Source organism: Suricata suricatta, chromosome 10, assembly GCF_006229205.1.
Source record: "Suricata suricatta isolate VVHF042 chromosome 10, meerkat_22Aug2017_6uvM2_HiC, whole genome shotgun sequence".
In the NCBI taxonomy this organism is placed as follows: Eukaryota; Metazoa; Chordata; class Mammalia; order Carnivora; family Herpestidae; genus Suricata; species Suricata suricatta.
This window is the reverse complement of record NC_043709.1, coordinates 135508608-135517422: the sequence shown is the minus strand read 5'-3', so window position 1 is coordinate 135517422 and position 8815 is coordinate 135508608. Positions and strand designations below refer to the sequence as shown.

At 43.9% G+C, this 8815-nt stretch overlaps 1 long non-coding RNA gene across 1 annotated transcript in view; it reads left to right on the top strand.

Annotated features, from left to right (window-relative positions):
• LOC115305595 overlaps nt 1-4672 on the top strand; it is an 18922-nt gene extending 14250 nt beyond the window's left edge. The window contains exon 3 of the long non-coding RNA XR_003914872.1: nt 4357-4672. This is a non-coding gene — a long non-coding RNA (uncharacterized LOC115305595). The remainder of the gene's footprint in view (nt 1-4356) is intronic.
• The last annotated feature ends 4143 nt before the right edge of the window (nt 4673-8815 follow it).

Sequence of the window (8815 nt, the reverse complement as noted above, 5' to 3'; positions counted from 1 at the left end):
TTTATTTTTTTGCTTATCTGGGTTGTCTCAATTTTTTTCCCAATAAAATGTGCATAACTCACGTAATGAAATGAGTTGATAAATTAAGAAAGAGAATAAAATATTTGGATAATGTAATACATTTTTACAGCTGTTAGTAAAGTGGATTAATTTTTAAAAGAGTGAAATGAAAGAAATAAATCATGCCACATATAAAAAAAAGATAGCATCACAGATGTTACACTTGGCAAGATCACACTATTAACAGTTTTATGTCAATATATTTTAAAAACTTAGACAAGCTATAGAAAAATGAATTTAATCTGTGCGTGCCATTATAACATATAATGAGAGAAAGAACATTTGTATCATCCAAAAGACAAAATTAGTGGAGCCCAAATAAATGACAGATAGAGCCTGTCCATAGATAAAAAGTGTCCATATCGAAAGTATCTCCGTGATTCTAAAGTCTTTTTGTAAAATTTATAAATTCTAATGAAATTATAAAAAATATTTCCTTAGAAATTTACTAAGGTTGATGAGAAAAGGCATACCTCCAAGAAAAAAGAGAGAATTATGGGAAACAAGGAAAATAGAATAAACTGCAGAAGCTGTAAACGTATATAAAATAAAGCTATCACAAGTTAAAAATATGTCCCATGTGCATGAATAAAGACACAAATCAGCGGAACAAATATTAATATCCGGAAATAGACTCAGTTTCCACAGAAGTTTTCGTAGGACAAACACGGTGCCTTACAGAAGCTCCAGCGTGCCCAGCCCCCGCCCCAGGGGCACACAGCAGGGACGTGCTGTCGACTCCCGGGGGTCTTGGGTCCAGTGGCCCAGTGAGGGTGGCCACCTGCCTCTGTGGCACCGAGAAGGGCCCCTGCTTCCCCCCGGGCTCTGTCCTGCTGCTGTTGGACGTGCCCATGTGCCCAGACGACTGTAGGGAAGAAGAACAGAGTGAGGACCTGGGGACACTTGCGTCTCCTCTACCGTCTGTCGTCTGAGGATTAGGATCCAACCTGAGGTTGCTCTGTTTCCACACACAGCCTGTTTCCTGCCGCCAGGGGCTCAGGGCCGTGGATCGACCTTAGGACCCAATCTGTTACATGCTGTTTTATGAGGGTTGCTGCAGTTTCTTTTGAAATAAATTCCTTCCTTCCACAACTTGGCAGGTTTTCTGTTCTAGAAGTAAAAAGTAGCCACGATAAATATATGGTCTTGTCAGAGTCCCCAGGTGGATGGAATTCCTTTCATTTTCTGACCACAGGGTGAGAGATGTTCCTTTAGCAAAACAGTATTTTCACTCCATCTGTGCTTTCAAACTGGCTAGTTCCTGTCTTGCTTAATTTTGGTCTAGTATCTTGGCAAAGCAGTAATGAAGGACAAAAGAAAAATGTTATTTTGATGTTTCTACTCTCTTCTCCAGAGCTACAAGTTCAATAGAGAAGAATTCTGCCTTCCATTGCATTTCAAGCCATGCTGAAAAAAATGGGGTGGCGTACCCACGACAATCAATTTTCCATTCCTTCTGTCAAAACCAAGGCAATGTCCTATGTTCTAGGAGTTTGTAGAGCAGTGTAACACCTCCAGAGACCTCTGCATTCCTCGGATACAGGCCAATCTGTGTGGTGCCCCCCTCCTCCAAAATTATACATGTATTTCATTTCCCTTCCGAGTGTAGACCATGGGCTGCTCAGCACAGGAGGCATTCCCAACAGTGACGTAATCTAGCGGCCATGGGGTTTTTCTGTCTTTTCCTTACTGTCTGCTAGTGAGTTGCCTTTGCCCTCTGGGTAACGTGGGCCTTTTCTCCAGCGTGAGTGGCTCCCTGGATCATAGCTGTCTTGTTCGTAGCACTCTGAAATTACATGTGTCAGTTTTGCACACACTCATGGTCAGGACTAAAGTCTGAGTGAGGCTCTGACCCCCAGACCGTGGTTAGCCTCGTGAAGCCCGGAGTCTCAATGCCATGGAAAGGGAAGGAAAACCAGATATCCAGATGCAACAGAATGAAGTCGGAACCTTACCTCCCCCCATATGTGAACATTGGCTCACGCTGAACTAATGACCTAAACATGGAGCCTAGAGCAGCTGTAAACCTCCTAGGAGGAAACACAAGGGAAGGGCTTCATGACATCATTCTTGATAGTGATTTCTTGGGTGTGATTCCCAAAGCTCAGGAAACAAAAGCAACAGCAGACAAGTTGGACAACATAAAACTCAAAGCCTTTGCCCATTAAAGGACAATCCAGTGAAGAGACAATCTACAGAATGGAGCAGGACGTTCCGAATCGTATCTCGGGGTGGACATCTGCACTGCATAAGGAACATACAAGGAACAAGCCAAAAACACAAAACCACAAACATATCGGTTAAAAAAATGAGCAAAGGCTTGAATAGACATTTCTCCCAAGAAGATATGCAAATGGTCAACAAACCTATGAAGGGATGTTCATCGTCACCCATTTGTAGGGAAGCACAAGCCAAAACCACACCTGTTAGGATGGCCGCAGTCCAGAGGATGGGAATTAAGTGTTCCCGAGGATGTGTGTGCAGTGGGCGAGGTGTGGGCTGGGCCTGGGGCAACAGTATGGAGAGTCGCTGAAAAATGACGAGTGACGTTACCATAGGAGTCTGAATTCAAAGCAGGATCTCAGAGAGATATTTGTACACCTGCGTTCTCTGCAGCCAGGAGGTTGGAAGTGGCCCAGCTGTCCACTGACGGGGACTGGGTGAGGAAATGTGGAGTTTACACGCAGTGGAGTATGATTCAGCCTCTACAACAAGGGATTCCTGACGCCAGCTGCAACACAGATGAACCTGGGTGGCATTTTATTATAAGTGAAATAAGCCCAATTACAAGAGCCCAGATGTGGTGGGACTCCCCTGCATAGGAACTATCTGAAGTGGTTAAAATCCTGTGTATACAAAGTGGTAAAGAGGTGGCCATGGGCTGGGAGCAGGGGGTTAGAATTTCCTGAGTAGAATGTTTCTGCTCTGTGAAACGAGAAAGTTCTAGAGATCTGTACAGAATGTGAACCTGTTAACTCCTGAACCCCACACATAAAAACGGTTAAGAGCCAGGTCTTTCACCAGGTACTGGTGAGGACATGAAGGCAAGACAAACACGTTCCTCCTGGTGGAGCTTGGAGGGGGGAGGGGGGACGGTCCCCTCCTCATGCAGGAGGGAGGGGGGAGGAGGTAATAAATCGAACACGGGCGCCTGGGTGGCTCACTCGGTTGAGCTTCCGACTCTTGATTCCGGCTCAGGTCAGGATCTCCTCCTTCCTGAGATTGAACCCCGTATCGGGCTCTGCGCTGACCGTGCGGGGCCTGCTTGGGATCCTCACTCTCTTTCTCTCCCTCTTTTCTGCCCCTTCCCTGCTCATTCTCTTTGTCCCTCTCCTGCTCAGTCTCTCTCTCTCTATCTCGAAAAATACTTAAATAAACCTAAAGAAAGGAAAATATTTCACACTTAAGAAGGAAGTGCTGAAGCCCAAGGAGCAGGTGCAGGTGCCGGCACATGGGGATCACCGAGTATCTGGTAGCAGGTGCTCCAGCCTCCCCCGCACAGTGCCGCGTCGCCTCTGTACTTGGTCCTGGGCCATGGGGTCAAGGCCGTGCAGGCGGAGCACGGGGAGGGACTGGCGGGTGGGGTGCCCGGAACTGGGGTAGCAGCCAAGAGCGTGTCAGGATCTGGAGTGTTTGTTAGCATCCATCCCTGGGACGTGGGGACAGCGTGACGGCCACAGTCAGAGCTTGCTCAAGGTGTTGGCAGTGACACTGACTGGTCTTACTGTTAGTAACACTAGTATTGTTGCTGGTAATAACCAGTATTGCTGGTAATACTTAACTAGTATTGTTGCTAATGATGCTAGTATTGCTAGTAGTACTTACCACTATCATTCCTAGTAGTACTTACTAGTATTGTTAGTAATGCTAGTATTGTTGCTAGTACACTTACTAGTAATTATTGTTTTCCTGTTTTTGTTACGAGTGCCATTGGACACATTCATTATGCAAAGAAAGGTGTTTCTTAACATTTCCAAATAACCAGTAGCTGTCCGAGCCTCTTTTTAAAACTATAATTATTTCAGGAAAATCCTGCAGGTGCTCTTGATTTACTCTGAGTATTTTTCCATCTGTTCTTCTGGGTTTCTTTATGTATTTTACCCCACACCCCACTGCCTTTTCAACTTTGAAAGAACATTGTTTCTCACATGACTTGTTCTGTAATAAGAAGTTATGGTTTTGTGTACAGAATTTCCTTTATCCCACTAAGTACAGAGTGAATTAATCCCGATTCATTCATGAGTTACTTGAGACTTTGTCCCTGAATTCATCAAAAATCTCTCTTTTCTGGCAAAGGATCACAAATTGCCTACAACGTTCGATACTGTCTTTGCCTCTGTCGCTGTCACCATCAGCTGGATTCTCTCTTCCTTTTTTTGATGCACGCGGAACGCGTTGTTACCCGGGAGACATGTGCGCGCGTGCTGGACCGCAGGAGGGGTCTGAAGGGGATGCAGGACGGCCGGTCAGCGGAGTCAGCGGACACGGAAGATCAGATTCGTGCAGGCTTACGACCAACTCTCACACGCCTGGGGCCCCGAGGAAGAGTCAGAATCGAAGAGGATACACTTTGAATCCCAAGCATCTTTTTTACTATTAAAATACAGCAGTATGTGTCATAAATATTCCGCAAATCTCCTGTTCCCTTGAATGCGCGGTTTGCGTTTCTGTGTTAAATGTCACAACGCCCAGCCTGTTCGCTTACTTTCGTACGAAGCAGAAGACACCCCCCCGGACACGCCGTCACGGCGATGGCCGAACGCAGATGTAACGCAGACAGGGCACTGGTGCTTCTCACGGCCCGAAAGGACTGGGGTTACAAGTCTTTCAAAGTTTTATTTCAGTTGGGAAATTTACATTTTAATTCTCACTGTGTTTAGTAAAGCAGAAATAGACAATATTTTAGATAAATTATTATTTATGCATCTCTTTATGTTTCTCCCTATCCTTAACATCAGAACATCTGACCCTTGAGGGACCCCATCACCTGCAAAATGGTCTGGTGTAAAAGGGGTGAGTTATATATATACAGACAGGTAACAAATATGCAGGTAACAAATGGCGGTCTGTAATCCATGTATCTATTCATCTTCATAAGAAAGCCAGGCCCCCGGGGCACCTGGGCGGCTCAGTCAGTCAAGCATCTGACTCTTGATTTCAGCTCTGGTCAGGGTCTCCTGGTTGCTGAGTTCAGACCCCGTGTCCGGCTCTGCACTAAGCCTGCCTGGGGTTCTCTCTCCGTCTCCCTCTGGCCCCTCCCCTGCTCACTTGCACAATATCTCTCAAATCAAATAAAATAAACTTCTAATAATAATAATAATAATAATAATAAAGCCAGGCTCTAAGAAAACACCAGGCAGGTTGGTCCAGGGGCCGGAGGCGCTCTTCCAGGCTGGACGGCAGGTCGGCAGGAAGGCGTGTCTGCGTGAAGGCGAAGACAGAAACACAGAGGCGGACCTGCGTGCACACTGAGACTCCGGTGGTCGGCAGAATGTTTTCAAAAGCATTTTATGGCTTTTTTTCTCGTTATGAACAACGTTTTACGATGTTCTGTAGATGGCGTGTGTTTATGACTCCAGTCACTTGATCAGGAGTAAAAACAAAATCCAACAAGACTTGCAAATTCAGCAACGCGGTAGACAGAATAATTCCCACGAGAAATTAAATATCGTGGAATTGAGCACCCTCTGTTTGTTCCATCACAGGCTTCAGAATCTGCATTGTTGTGTTGAATTTATACATGGCTAGTAAGGCTCTGGAAAAATACTTGATGCTTAATTCTGTTTTAACTTGAGAGAAGAGCGCCGCTTTTACTTGTGACACAGTGAATAAGTGACACAGACAACGGATGTAAGACCACCCACCTGTGACCTACGCTGACCCCCTTGAGCCGCATGTGCCAGGTCTCGGGCGTGAAGAAAACTGACTTCCTGAAATCGGAGAAGGGGTCGGCGCCCCCAGCAGCCCTGGCGCAACCTCAACTCCAGGTCCGGGTGGATTTCCACGGCCGCAGCCGTTTCATAACCTGCTGGAGGGCTTATCAGGCCAGACGGACCATATGGTGAAACGAATCCGTCAACTGAAAAACAAAAAGGTGTTTCTAAAGTTTCGAAAAGGAGATAAAGTCATTTGCACCCTTCTATAGAGAAGGTGCAAGAGCAAAAAAATCTGAAAAGTAAAAAGAGAAATTTAGCATGGTAAAAAAAAAAAAAAGAAAGAAAAATTCAGGACCCTGCTGATGATAAAATGCAGAATAAAAAATGTAGTTAACATTTTTCATTTTAGAAAAATATTTCCATGATAATTTAAAACATAATTACTTGGTGGGTGCCTGGGAGGCTCAGTCGGTTAAGTGTCAGACTTCAGCTCAGGTCATGATCTCACTGCTTGTGGGTTTGAGCCCCACATCAGGCTCTGTGCTGACAGCTCAGAACTTGGAGCCGCTTCTATGTCTCCTCCTCTCTCTGCCCCTCCCCCATTCATGCTCTGTCTCTCTGTTTCTCTCTCTCTCTCTCTCTCTCTCTCTCTCTCAAAAATAAATGTTAAAAAAATTTAACTTAATTCTTTCTAATTATGGTTAGGTTTTTTCCTCATATTATGATTACTTCAAAGAGGAAAAAACTAGGTTTTATGGACAGGCAGCAAAAGCAGTCTAGAAAAATGGGTTGTTATTATTGAACAGTTGGTTGCCAAAGCAGGTGCAGTCCTTGAATGACTTAAGAATAAAAAGATCAAGCAAAAATTGTATAAGGGTGTCAGTGAAACTCAACCTAAAAGTGATAAATACTCCAAATTCCTCGATTTTCTGTTTCCTATCATCAGAAACAGATTTGGAATATGAAGAGGTGAGCAAAATTGTCCTTGGTGTTCTACTTACTCTTCAAACACACAAGTTCACCTGACTACGGAAGGGACAGGTGTTTGTCAATCTTTTGTTTATTGGGAAATAAAGGATCAGCGAGCCCCAACTGCATGAAAAATAGGCAACTGAGTTGAATACGGCATCTGCTCTCTGCTAATGTAATTTCTTCAGCTTAATTGCTTTCTGACAGCAATCCCTGGATTTTTCAGAAGCCTTCTGTCCATTATTTAGCTACAGAAGATTCTCCCAGACCTCTTTATTAGTGCCAGGAGCAGAACGTTTAAATTATATAGCCATGTATATAACATTTTCACTTAATCATTGAGGGGACTTTGACATGGGCTGTCCTCAGTCTGTCACCATCGCAGGCTTGATAGTGGGACCCAGAAAAACTTTGAAGATGTTTCAAATGAATTCCACGACTCTATCTGAAACCTTTATTCTGTGTGCAAACATACACACGCACCCCCGCCCCCAGTTCTGCTACTCCATCTTGATTTTTGGAATTTGAAGGTTTGCTACAGGATGAGGACAGTTTCCCATTAGAGAAATGAACAACGCGGCAAAATCACTGAAAACTGTGGTCATTCAGAGTCAAAACATGTTCTACCGTAATTAATTTTGATGAAGAAATATATAGGGGCTTTATTTCTAATTTGTTCTGTAAAGAGAGTAAAAGGTATTAGATTAGGGAACACATTTAGAGGAAAATCATGTCCTGCCGTTTGAAGTGTTTGGGATATTTTCAGAATTTAAGTCCATACAGACAGTCAGATCACCTGGTGTCATTCCCTTCCCGCCCTTTGCCCTCCCAGATTTTATTTTTGCATAAACTCAGGTAAGTGTTGAATCATGCTCACCAATTTCAGAATGTCAGGAAACAAAAGCTCCATGTTTTCTCAGATTTCCATGACCTCAGGAGCACCCACATTCTGCTGGTTAGCTAACAGTCTGTTCCATATTTTCATTGCAGGAACAAATACTTCCCTTCTGTGGTGTAGAATGAGCGATATGCTAAATCATTTAGTCTCTTCTGACAGTAGCATGGTACGTGAGGGGAGTGACATATCCACCTGGCAGGAATGACATCAAGAGTGATGGATAATCGCACACTTGTAAAATTAGAAACACACACACACACACACACACACACACACACACACTCATAATCACAAAACTCAAAGACTAAAATACTGGAATTTGGGCTTCATATTTGTTAAAATGTCTTAAGTGATTGATGACATATGCATTTATTTGTTTAGGTAATCCACCTGGTTTTTCACCCCCTCCCTCCACCCCTCACTTCTGGTTAAAATCCTTTATCTCGAAACAGATTCTCTATTGGCTGAAGCTTATGATCAGACATGGTTATGAAATTGTTATACTGTTATTTTGAGTTTTCAATCACTGTTGCTTTATGACCCTGTTTAGTTTTAAACATGAAGGTCAAGACCAAGAATCATGAAACACAGCAGAGTTCCGCTTCCCACTCCCGCGTTTCTAGACATGGATTCTTAGGTGATCTCCTTTCCTTCTCTCATCCCCACACTTGATATCCTCAAGTGGAATAAATACCCGTTTTGTGGGGGGGGGTGCACACAGAGTCCCTCACTCGGAGCCTGGCTCAGAGGGGCACCGAATACATGTCCGTCAGCAATGACAGCCACGATGATGCTGACTGATCTGTGAATATCATTGCTATGTCCAACCTGAAATAAACCACATGAAAATATTCATTCCAGACCAAGAAAAAGTATCAGCAAAAAAGAAAATAAAGAGATGTGAGGGGCTCAGTTATGAGTTGAGGGACTGACATTAGCACAACTCAGAAAGAAGCCTTTTGACATTTTAAAATTCAGTCCCGTAAACAAAAAAATTAAAATTAAGGGAGTT